The sequence below is a fragment of the Pseudophryne corroboree genome, chromosome 4, assembly GCF_028390025.1.
Source record: "Pseudophryne corroboree isolate aPseCor3 chromosome 4, aPseCor3.hap2, whole genome shotgun sequence".
Lineage (NCBI taxonomy): Eukaryota > Metazoa > Chordata > Amphibia > Anura > Myobatrachidae > Pseudophryne > Pseudophryne corroboree.
This window is the reverse complement of record NC_086447.1, coordinates 273,287,269-273,298,682: the sequence shown is the minus strand read 5'-3', so window position 1 is coordinate 273,298,682 and position 11,414 is coordinate 273,287,269.

The following is an 11,414-nucleotide window of genomic DNA, read 5'->3' as shown; positions in this document are numbered from 1 at the left end:
CCTGATAACACAGATGGTACTGTATGACCCATAATATGGGTAGAAAGAAAAGAAAAAGGGGGGTCGCACAGACCTATATATGTATAAGGCAATGATTATTCAGTTAGTCACATACGGTCCTTTCCCATATATTAAATCTTTATTGATCACTTATATTCTGTGGGAGGTGCTCCTGGGAATAAGTTATACACATGTAGGAACCAGAAGAAGGAAGTATTCCCTATTATGGGCACACTCGGACTTTGTGACACTATACTTAAAGTCAACTATCTGAATGATATTTGACCACTAATGTTAAAATATAACTTTTATTTATTATCTTAAAACATCTGCGAAAATATTGTGCAAGTGAAAACAAGTGCAAAAATAATAAACAAAATGTGAAATGATGCTAAAAATTCAGTCACTGCTGCCTTTAATTTTTCACTCTCTCAAGTGTTTAGAATGTATCCATTTTTGTTACAAAAATCATTTCTTTACCATCCTATTGGAAACAAATGTATCCTTTGTAAGTGCAACTGTGAGAGCTGTAAAGGACTAGATTGCCATTCTTAGTTGACAATCTCTTATTCTTGGGAGTGTGCGCACCACTCTTTTCCAAGTTTTATAATCAGGCACTCATGTCCTGTGTAATACCTGTAATAAGCCCTTTATTATAGCTGTCTGTTTTACAGAATAATCCTTTATAGCCCCCTATTATTCAGTTTCTATTTCTTAATAATATATTCCACTGTATTAGACTTTACTTATAGTTCGATTAAACGTTTCAATACAGATGGAATATTAATGTGATGAAACTGAAGATAGTCGTACCATATGACACTACTAAGTTGACAGACTACACATGCTATTTTTGCCTGCCTATATTATTGATCTTAGATCATATTAAATAAATTCAAAGGACAATTGTGTTCCCTGCCAATTGTTCAGGAATATTGCCAGTTTATTTTCTATAACAATCACTATGCTAATAGATGATTGGTGCCCCCCGATTGTGGCTTATACTTCCACATCCAAATTAAGGTGTATAACCGTGTTGGCACCTAGATTTTATACCTCGCCCACTGGAAAGGTATGGTAATGGTATGTTATAAATGCACTATATCGTATAGTATTTGGACAGAGCTAATATATTGTCCTTCTCTTACATACCCCAGCTAATACCTGCTGGCCGTGGCGATGATATATTATAGGTAGTGTGTTATATCATATACTGTTTAAGGTAAAGCTACAATATTATCCTACTGTTACATGACCCAGCTTATACCTGCTGGTCGTAGCTTATACCTCCAGTTCCACACATATGGTCAGGGGTCCACATAGCATTCCCTATCAGGGTAATATCACTATGTCCCACACGATTATTAGTGTTTGTTAATCAGGTTAAGTTCCTAGTATAGACAGGTGTGTTAGATAATGCAGAGGTGTAGCGGCTACCTGTCAATAATACCTATCACATCTCCCATTTAAAAATCTTGTTAGACAGTGCTAATATGATAAAATGGGTGGATATATCTTTATATGGAGATGTACAAATGTGGAGGATGTAAAGCGTGTGATTATATGACAAAGACAACGGAATTTGAAGATAAATATCACAAAATACATAAGATCAGGGACTACATAAACTGTGTGACATCTGGAGTTGTATACTGTCTCGTCTGCACATGTGGGAAAAGATATATTGGTATGACAACTAGACCATTGAAACAGAGGGTTCTGGAGCACGTTGGTTCGATCAGAAATTGCCAAAAGGATTATAATAAATTCAAACCACTGACAACGGTTGCAAAACATTTCCATGAAAAACATGCCGGAAAAGCAACAGACCTTAAGGCATTTGGAATAGAACGAGTACACTTGGGAATAAGAGGAGGCAGCATAACACAAGAGCTGCTGAGAAAGGAAAGTCGATGGACTTTCCTACTAGATGGTGTACAACCGTGCACCAATAAAACAAAACGTGAGGGGCTTAGCTGCGTGTACATACACTCTATTTACCATGATGTGGTCAATTGCTCTGACCAATCCCATATTTTCAAACATGGATTCTTTAATTATTGCATTTTGAGGGAAAGTTCATCCAGTTAGAAATGGTGAAAAATTAATATGTTCATTCATACCGTTTGGTTGTAAGCCATCTAGTAGGAAAGTCCATCGACTTTCCTTTCTCAGCAGCTCTTGTGTTATGCTGCCTCCTCTTATTCCCAAGTGTACTCGTTCTATTCCAAATGCCTTAAGGTCTGTTGCTTTTCCGGCATGTTTTTCATGGAAATGTTTTGCAACCGTTGTCAGTGGTTTGAATTTATTATAATCCTTTTGGCAATTTCTGATCGAACCAACGTGCTCCAGAACCCTCTGTTTCAATGGTCTAGTTGTCATACCAATATATCTTTTCCCACATGTGCAGACGAGACAGTATACAACTCCAGATGTCACACAGTTTATGTAGTCCCTGATCTTATGTATTTTGTGATATTTATCTTCAAATTCCGTTGTCTTTGTCATATAATCACACGCTTTACATCCTCCACATTTGTACATCTCCATATAAAGATATATCCACCCATTTTATCATATTAGCACTGTCTAACAAGATTTTTAAATGGGAGATGTGATAGGTATTATTGACAGGTAGCCGCTACACCTCTGCATTATCTAACACACCTGTCTATACTAGGAACTTAACCTGATTAACAAACACTAATAATCGTGTGGGACATAGTGATATTACCCTGATAGGGAATGCTATGTGGACCCCTGACCATATGTGTGGAACTGGAGGTATAAGCTACGACCAGCAGGTATAAGCTGGGTCATGTAACAGTAGGATAATATTGTAGCTTTACCTTAAACAGTATATGATATAACACACTACCTATAATATATCATCGCCACGGCCAGCAGGTATTAGCTGGGGTATGTAAGAGAAGGACAATATATTAGGTCTGTCCAAATACTATACGATATAGTGCATTTATAACATACCATTACCATACCTTTCCAGTGGGCGAGGTATAAAATCTAGGTGCCAACACGGTTATACACCTTAATTTGGATGTGGAAGTATAAGCCACAATCGGGGGGCACCAATCATCTATTAGCATAGTGATTGTTATAGAAAATAAACTGGCAATATTCCTGAACAATTGGCAGGGAACACAATTGTCCTTTGAATTTATTTAAAATGATCTAAGATCAATAATATAGGCAGGCAAAAATAGCATGTGTAGTCTGTCAACTTAGTAGTGTCATATGGTACGACTATCTTCAGTTTCATCACATTAATATTCCATCTGTATTGAAACGTTTAATCGAACTATAAGTAAAGTCTAATACAGTGGAATATATTATTAAGAAATAGAAACTGAATAATAGGGGGCTATGAAGGATTATTCTGTAAAACAGACAGCTATAATAAAGGGCTTATTACAGGTATTACACAGGACATGAGTGCCTGATTATAAAACTTGGAAAAGAGTGGTGCGCACACTCCCAAGAATAAGAGATTGTCAACTAAGAATGGCAATCTAGTCCTTTACAGCTCTCACAGTTGCACTTACAAAGGATACATTTGTTTCCAATAGGATGGTAAAGAAATGATTTTTGTAACAAAAATGGATACATTCTAAACACTTGAGAGAGTGAAAAATTAAAGGCAGCAGTGACTGAATTTTTAGCATCATTTCACATTTTGTTTATTATTTTTGCACTTGTTTTCACTTGCACAATATTTTCGCAGATGTTTTAAGATAATAAATAAAAGTTATATTTTAACATTAGTGGTCAAATATCATTCAGATAGTTGACTTTAAGTATAGTGTCACAAAGTCCGAGTGTGCCCATAATAGGGAATACTTCCTTCTTCTGGTTGCTACATGACCCATAATATGGACAAGCTTATGAAGCAATCTGACTAATGTGTAAGCTAACAAACAATGCTTCTGATAAACAGTGATAATAAAACACAGAGTACTGCTGTCGGTATTTCAACTGCCGAAATCCTGACCGGATCCCTAAATTATATATGGGTTTAAAAATAATATGGTGTTGTACATATTATAAGCAATTAAACAAGGCTATAGTTGGTCCAAGAGTGACCGAAAATAGAAACATATCTGGTTCTAGCTCATTAAACTAAAGTGGTGGAAAATGTGATTATTCTGACGCAGGCTTGGGTTACCTGTGACTCTTTAGCAGCTGTGGAACAACAAGTCCCATTTTACCCTGGAAGCCAGAGACTGGGAATTGTAAGTCAGCACCAGCTGGATAGAAACAGGCTGCAACCCTCTGTTATAGCGGGTGGTCTTCAGTATGCCGAATGTCGGGATCCCGGCGCACAGTTTACCGGCGCCGGAATCCCGACACCCGGCATACCGACAGGTATTCTCCCTCGTGGGTGTCCACGACCCCCCTGGAGGGAGAATAAAATAGCGTGACGGTGCCCGCAGCACGGCGAGCCCGCAAGGGGCTCATTTGCGCTCGCCACACTGGCGGTATGCCGGCGGTCGGGCTCCCGTGCCGGTATGCTGGTCACCGGGAGCCCAGCCGCCGGCATACCATACTACACCCGTTATAGCACCATAAGGATCATCCCATTTATATAACATCCCAGCTGATGCAAATCACTATTCAAGAAGATGCACATACTGTATAAACACATCTGCTTACATTAGTGTCGGTATCACATGGTGTGCAGGGAGTGCGGTGGAGGGGACCCTATTATGCTGGGGATCCTGCCCCTGGGAGGCCCCCTCCCCCTGAGGCTCCTGCCCTGCTCGTCTGGGGCAAGGACTGCACCATTAAGCCCTTACACAAATTTTGCTTTTGGGCCTGATCTCAGACTGTTCCGACAATGTAAGATTTAGGAGTATAGTATAACTTAAAAATATATAATACAGGTTGAGTATCCCTTATCCAACATGCTTGGGACCAGAGGTATTTTGGATATGGGATTTTTCCGTATTTTGGAATAATTGCATACCATAATGAGATATCATGGTGATGGGACCTAAATCTAAGCACAGAATGCATTTATGTTACATATACACCTTATACACACAGCCTGAATGTAATTTTAGCCAATATTTTTTATAACTTTGTGCATTAAACAAAGTGTGTGTACATTCACACAATTCATTTTTGTTTCATATACACCTTATACACACAGCCTGAAGGTCATTTAATACAATATTTTTAATAACATTGTGTATTAAACAAAGTTTGTGTACAGTGAGCCATCAAAAAACAAAGGTTTCACTATCTCACTCTCACTCAAAAAAGTCAGTATTTCGGAATATTTGGATATGGGATACTCAACCTGTACTAAAATATAATACATAACACTGTCAAAAAGCGTATTTCAAAATAAAAGAAAATCTGAGAAATGCTTTGTAGTTAAAATACTAATTTGTTGGTAGAGCAGAGACATATTCTATTATTTTCCTTGAAATTTAGACATTGGCGCTGATTCAGCCCCAAAAGCAGTCCTGATCTGGTCGCAACTGACGATGTTTTCAGGACTGCACAGTGCCCTGTTAGTCGCAGCCTGATTGACAGACTGACGGAATTTTGTGGCATCGACTGGGAACGTTCTAGACAGTGGCTGTGTCCTCAGACAGTTACACTGGCCATGGCAGCAAAGTTTTGCCGGACATCCTGAGTAATCTGAGGGTTACTTAGTGATCCGTCTGCAGAAGCAGCGCAGTGGATTAGACAACCTCCTGCAGCTTTTGCACAGCGGTGACATCATTTGCATCCACCTCTGAATCAGGCCCATTGTTACGATAGAGTTGAAAGGGTATCCGGACTCCAGGTCGACAGCACAAAGGTCGACGCCAATTGGTCGACACACCTTAGGTCGACATGGACAAAAGGTCGACAGGAACAAGGTCGACATGGAAAAAGGTCGACATGAGTTTTTCACTATTTTTTTCTTTTTTTGAACCTTTTCATACTTAACGATCCACGTGGACTACGATTGGAACGGTAAAGTGTGCCGAGCAAAGCGGTAGCGAAGCGAGCCATGCGAGGGGACGCGGTGCACTAATTGGAGTTCCCGGTCACTCTACGAAGAAAACGACACCAAAAAAACCATAAAAAAACTAATGTCGACCTTTTTCCATGTCGACCTTGTTCCTGTCGACTTTTTGTCCATGTCGACATTTTGTCCATGGCGACCTAAGGTGTGTCGACCAATTGGCGTCGACCTAAGGTGTGTCGACCTTTGTGCTGTCGACCCTCAGTCCCAGACCCAGTTGAAAGTGAGAGGGATTATGTTCCCTCTGCACAGTAACTTACACCAATTCTGCATTACCGTATATTTGTAGGAAAAAAATTAATGGACATATTTGTGTAAGTGATTGTTCTTATATACAGTAGCTCAGCTGTGTCTGTGTTTAACATAGGGCAGAGAGGCCAGAGCAGGGCAGCATGGAGGATTGGATACGATTCACATAGTTCTACTTGTTGGGGGAGAGGGGCTGGAGAGCAACATTAATTTGTGTCTGTACAGCACATACATTTGGTTCATTTGCTCTTTAGTTGCTTGCATAACTATCTTTTTTTGGTCCTGTTATTAATGTGGAGCTTGCGGCAGTTCCCTTATATTGAGTACATCTGAATGGATAGATAGTTAGGATAAGTGCGCTTAAAAATAGCATCCAAGTATCTCAGTAGTATATGCATACCTCCCAACATGACCCTCTCCAGGAGGGACACAATGCTCTGCTTCTGGACTTTTCTCTTAATTTGTGATTGCCGGCACCTGTATTGAACAGGTTAATGGATAAGAAAGGTGTTTCAGCACAGGTGATGGCAACCATAAATTAAGAGGGAAGCCCAGGAGTAGAGCATTCTGTCCCTCCTGGAGAGGGTCATGTTGGGAGGTATGGTATATGTAATCCATAGCATGATAACATAAGCTTAACATGCCAAATGAGTGGGTTCATTGCAAGATTGCACTGTAAAGATGTTTATGATACAATTCATATGCAATAATCATTACAGCTACACTATCCAATAAAAACTATCTGATATTAATTCCATCTGAAGCCAATACACATTTTAAAGTTGTGAACCTTCCAACACTTTTCATTGATTTCTCACTCATTTGACAGCTGTTAAATGCCGGAGGGTTTTCTTTTAGAATTACAATCTTGCCATCTAGTGGCCAATAAGTAGTTCACAAACAGAGGAAGTACAGTACAAAACGTAGTTGTTTCCTCTCCACAGCCGCATTATTTTTGTAATGATTACCTTCTTTACTGATAAAGGCATATTTATTACGAAAGCGTTAACATTAAAAAACAGCGCAAACAGAACTAGCAGCCTATACATGTACAATCAAAAGCGTCACCTTGCGTTTCCAGTGCGTAACCACAGTTTTGTCAAATCTGGGCACTTTTTCATGTGTGTGTAGAATCAGTCCACCCATTCACTTGGGTGAAACAATTCTGCAGATATATTGCACTATGTTGAATTTTGGGGGTCATTCCGAGTTGATCATAGCCCTGCAAAATTTTGCAGGGCTACGATCATGTCCACAGACATGCGGGGGGACGCCCAGCACAGGGCTATCCCGCCCCGCATGTGAGTGCCGGCCCCCCAGAAGAAGTGCAAAAGCATCGCACAGCGGTGATGCTTTTGCACTTTAGGAGTAGCTCCCGGCCAGCGCAGCTTTAGCGTGCTGGCCGGGAGCTACTAGTCGCTCCCCATCACGCAGCGGCTGTGGCCCACCCCCCCGCTTGGTCCAGCCATGCCTGCGCTGGCCAGACCGTGCCCACGAAATGGTGGTCAAATGCCGCCGTTTCACCCCCCCCCGCCAAGCAGCCGCCTCTGTTTGTCAATCAGGCAGAGGCGATCGTACTGCAGCGACGCCTTCGGCTGTCTGGCATGCACCGGCGTAGTGGGGCGCCGGCGCATGCGCAGTTCTGACCCGATCGCACCGCTGTGATAAACTGCAGCGTGCGATTGGGTCAGAATGACCCCCTTTGTGCATTAATTACAGACACGTGTGTGCTGTCTCGTTCTCTGGAAGAATAGAATAGAATAGAACAGACAGAATAGATAGAATAGATACTCCACAGAGAGAACTCAGGAAATGATGGCCACACTTAAAAAACTTCAGAGATCTTTCAGTGCCCATGAAAAAGTACTCTGGTTACAAAGATGGATTTCTCAGGCTTAGGGCCAGATTCAGAAACTACTACTTGACGCTGCAGTAGTGTGAAAAAATATGTTAAGGCAGAAGAAAGCACCGGCATGCTGCCATTGCAGATCCGTGTGCTGTATCCTAAGACTGAGCATTGGATCATCTGTGAGACCTTCGGTCACCTGAGTAACCCTAAAGCCGGGTACACACTGGGCGATTTCAGCCTAAAAAAATAAATGATAACGACTTATATCTTCCAGTATGTATGGGATAATATTGGTGAGCTATGCGCACTCCCGCATGTCATTCAGCGTTCACCAATATTGAGCTGACATGCAGCACAACCTGTCAATGTCAGGCTGAGCTGCATGTCCAGGAAACCGGCGGTGACGTCACTGATAGTTATCGTTGAACGATAACGTTCAGTGTGTACTAGTTATATCGTTCTACGATACAGTCATTCATCGCCGGCATTTCATTATCGCCCAGTGTGTACCCAGCTTAAGGTTACTCAGATTGGGGCTCTCTACTCTTTAGCTGAGGTTAGGAGGTCGGAAGATGCAGACCCTGACTTTGGCACTCCTAGAAAATGGGGCATCAAACTTCCATTTTCAGTAGCGCTGCCCAGCTCGGCCCACTTCCCACCCCAAATGGCTGAAGCCTGTCAATGAGGCTGCGGCCCGGAAGGCACTCCGTGCAACAATGCAGGACCCATTCTGCACACGAGCAGGCCCCCAAAATGAAATCCAAGGAGAACTGACATGTTGCTAATTTATTTTGTTTTGTTTCATGATTATTATTATTTTTACATAAAGCATATATATCAAACTAATTATCATTACCTACATTCGCTGGGGGTTAGTATTGTTCTTTTAAGTGACATATCTAGTTATTTATAATATAATATTAACTAGTGCAGTTTCACCCATTGCCTGCAGGAGATCTCTTTTATGGAGTATTGCTGATCTTCAGAAAATCTGGGAACAATATTAACACACAAAATCACATTGCAGGATGTAATTACAAAGGCCAGATATACGAATGTGCACACACAGGGACAGGGGCTGTAAAAGGAGCCCATCCATGGGATGTGTTCACTACAGTGCAGGGACTCATGTGCATGCGTGGTCTGCTGACCCCACATTTGTGTCTGCCATTGCCAGGGAGGGTTCCAAGCCACAATCTCCTGGTGCTTTCTGCAAATTGTAGCTGTGTTAGCTGTGGGGACCTATCTTTGGACCTGGTAATTTTGACAGCATTGCATCCTCCATAGAAACCTAGGGGGGCTGTAGCTGCTGTCAGAAATGGAGGGATCACATCAGATATCGGAGCTATCTGTTGCAGTCCACCTCCTTCATACATGCGGGTGATACTAAATATTTGCAAATGTGCCACAAATATTTGATAAATATGCCCCAAAATTGTAAAAAAAAAAAAAAAAAAAAAAGAATTAGGCCATTTCTGCTGTCTATACATCTTATAAATGAAAGTCTGTCTGTTTGTTTATACGATTGTGATAAACTCCAAAACCACAAAATCAATTGTGATGGGGTTATCACCATTGCATAGGTAATTTTCCCAGGCAGGTTCCAGGCTAAGTATCATCACGATCAGGGTGCTGTGAGTAGGGACCATATATAAAGGTCTGTTAGAATGACAGAAATCCCACTAACATGATTGGACACACCAAATCGCATAAGCATGCATTTTTTCACACACCTGAACTACTTCCAACTGTCACCAAAACCCCATCACAAAGCCACAGCTGTATCACTCACAACTGTAAACAAAAACATAATTCACAGAGACACTATTCACAGAAAAGAAGCGCATCCATGCCTCACTGACAGAGGCACATCCCTGCAGCATGACAGCAGCATCTCTCCAACTCACTGACAGCAGCACATCCCCACCTCACTGAGAGCAGCACCTCCCCGCCTCACTGAGAGCAGCACCTCCCCGCCTCACTGACAGCAGCACACCCCTGCCTCACTGACAGCAGCAATTCCCGCCTCACTGACAGCAGCAATTCCCGCCTCACTGACAGCAGCACACCCCTGCCTCACTGACAGCAACACACCCCTGCCTCACTGACAGCAGCACACCCCTGCCTCACTGACAGCAGCACACCCCTGCCTCACTGACAGACATATACATTTCCGACAGAAAAATGATACGCATTTGGGTGGTTGAACACACTAGGCCTTCTGGCATCATATATGGTTGAGCATGAATAATACTCACACTTATTCAAAGAATTGGTGTTTGCACTATAAACACAATGGTTTATTGCATCTAATCTTAACACACGAATATTAAGGATAATGGATTGTGGGCCTAATTCAGACCTGAACGCTCCTCTGCGAATTTGCAAAGGTTTGCTATCAGATAGTTGCTGCCCAGACGGAGTGAATACCCACCACCGTGCAAGCTGCGTACGCCATGCGAAAAGCTTTGCAAACACTGGTCAGCTGCAAATCCGTTCGCAACTCACTCATCATCAAATCGTTTTTCCAGTCTGTGCATAGCCCAGGACCTACTCCTACAGTGCGATAGAAATAGGCAGTTTGGGACTGCAGCTGACGTCACACGCCCTCCCTGTAAACACTTGGGAACACCTGCGTTTTTACGGTCACTCCCAGAAAAGGGCCAGTTACAACCCCCACCAAACGTCCGCTTCCTGTCAATCATCTTGCATATGCCTAGGGATTAAAAAAAAAAAGACGCTGGATTCTTTCGCCGCTTGGCCTCGCGCGTGCACACTACAATCCGTATGCATGCCGTTGATCGATAATCGTCCGCCTTGAAAATTCACACAACAGCGATCAGGTCTGAATTAGGCCCTGTAGTAGATGGACTTAATGGTTTTTTTTTATTATTTAGTTATATTTTGAGTCACTGACTGGACACTTTCTATGTGGAGCAGAGAACTGCAACTAGTAATATATAAGGGATAATAGTCCCCTTTTTCTTTTTATGCTCTATGGGGGTAATTCCAAGTTGATTGCAGCAGGAATTTTGTTGGAAGTTGGGCAAAACCATGTGCACTGCAGGGGAGGCAGATATAACATTTGCAGAGAGAGTTAGATTTGGGTGGGTTATTTTGTTTCTGTGCAGGGTAAATACTGGCTGCTTTATTTTTACACTGCAAATTAGATTGCAGATTGAACACACCACACCCAAATCTAACTCTCTCTGAACATGTTAAATCTGCCTCCCTTGCAGTGCACATGGGCCCTCATTCCGAGTTGTTCGCTAAGTT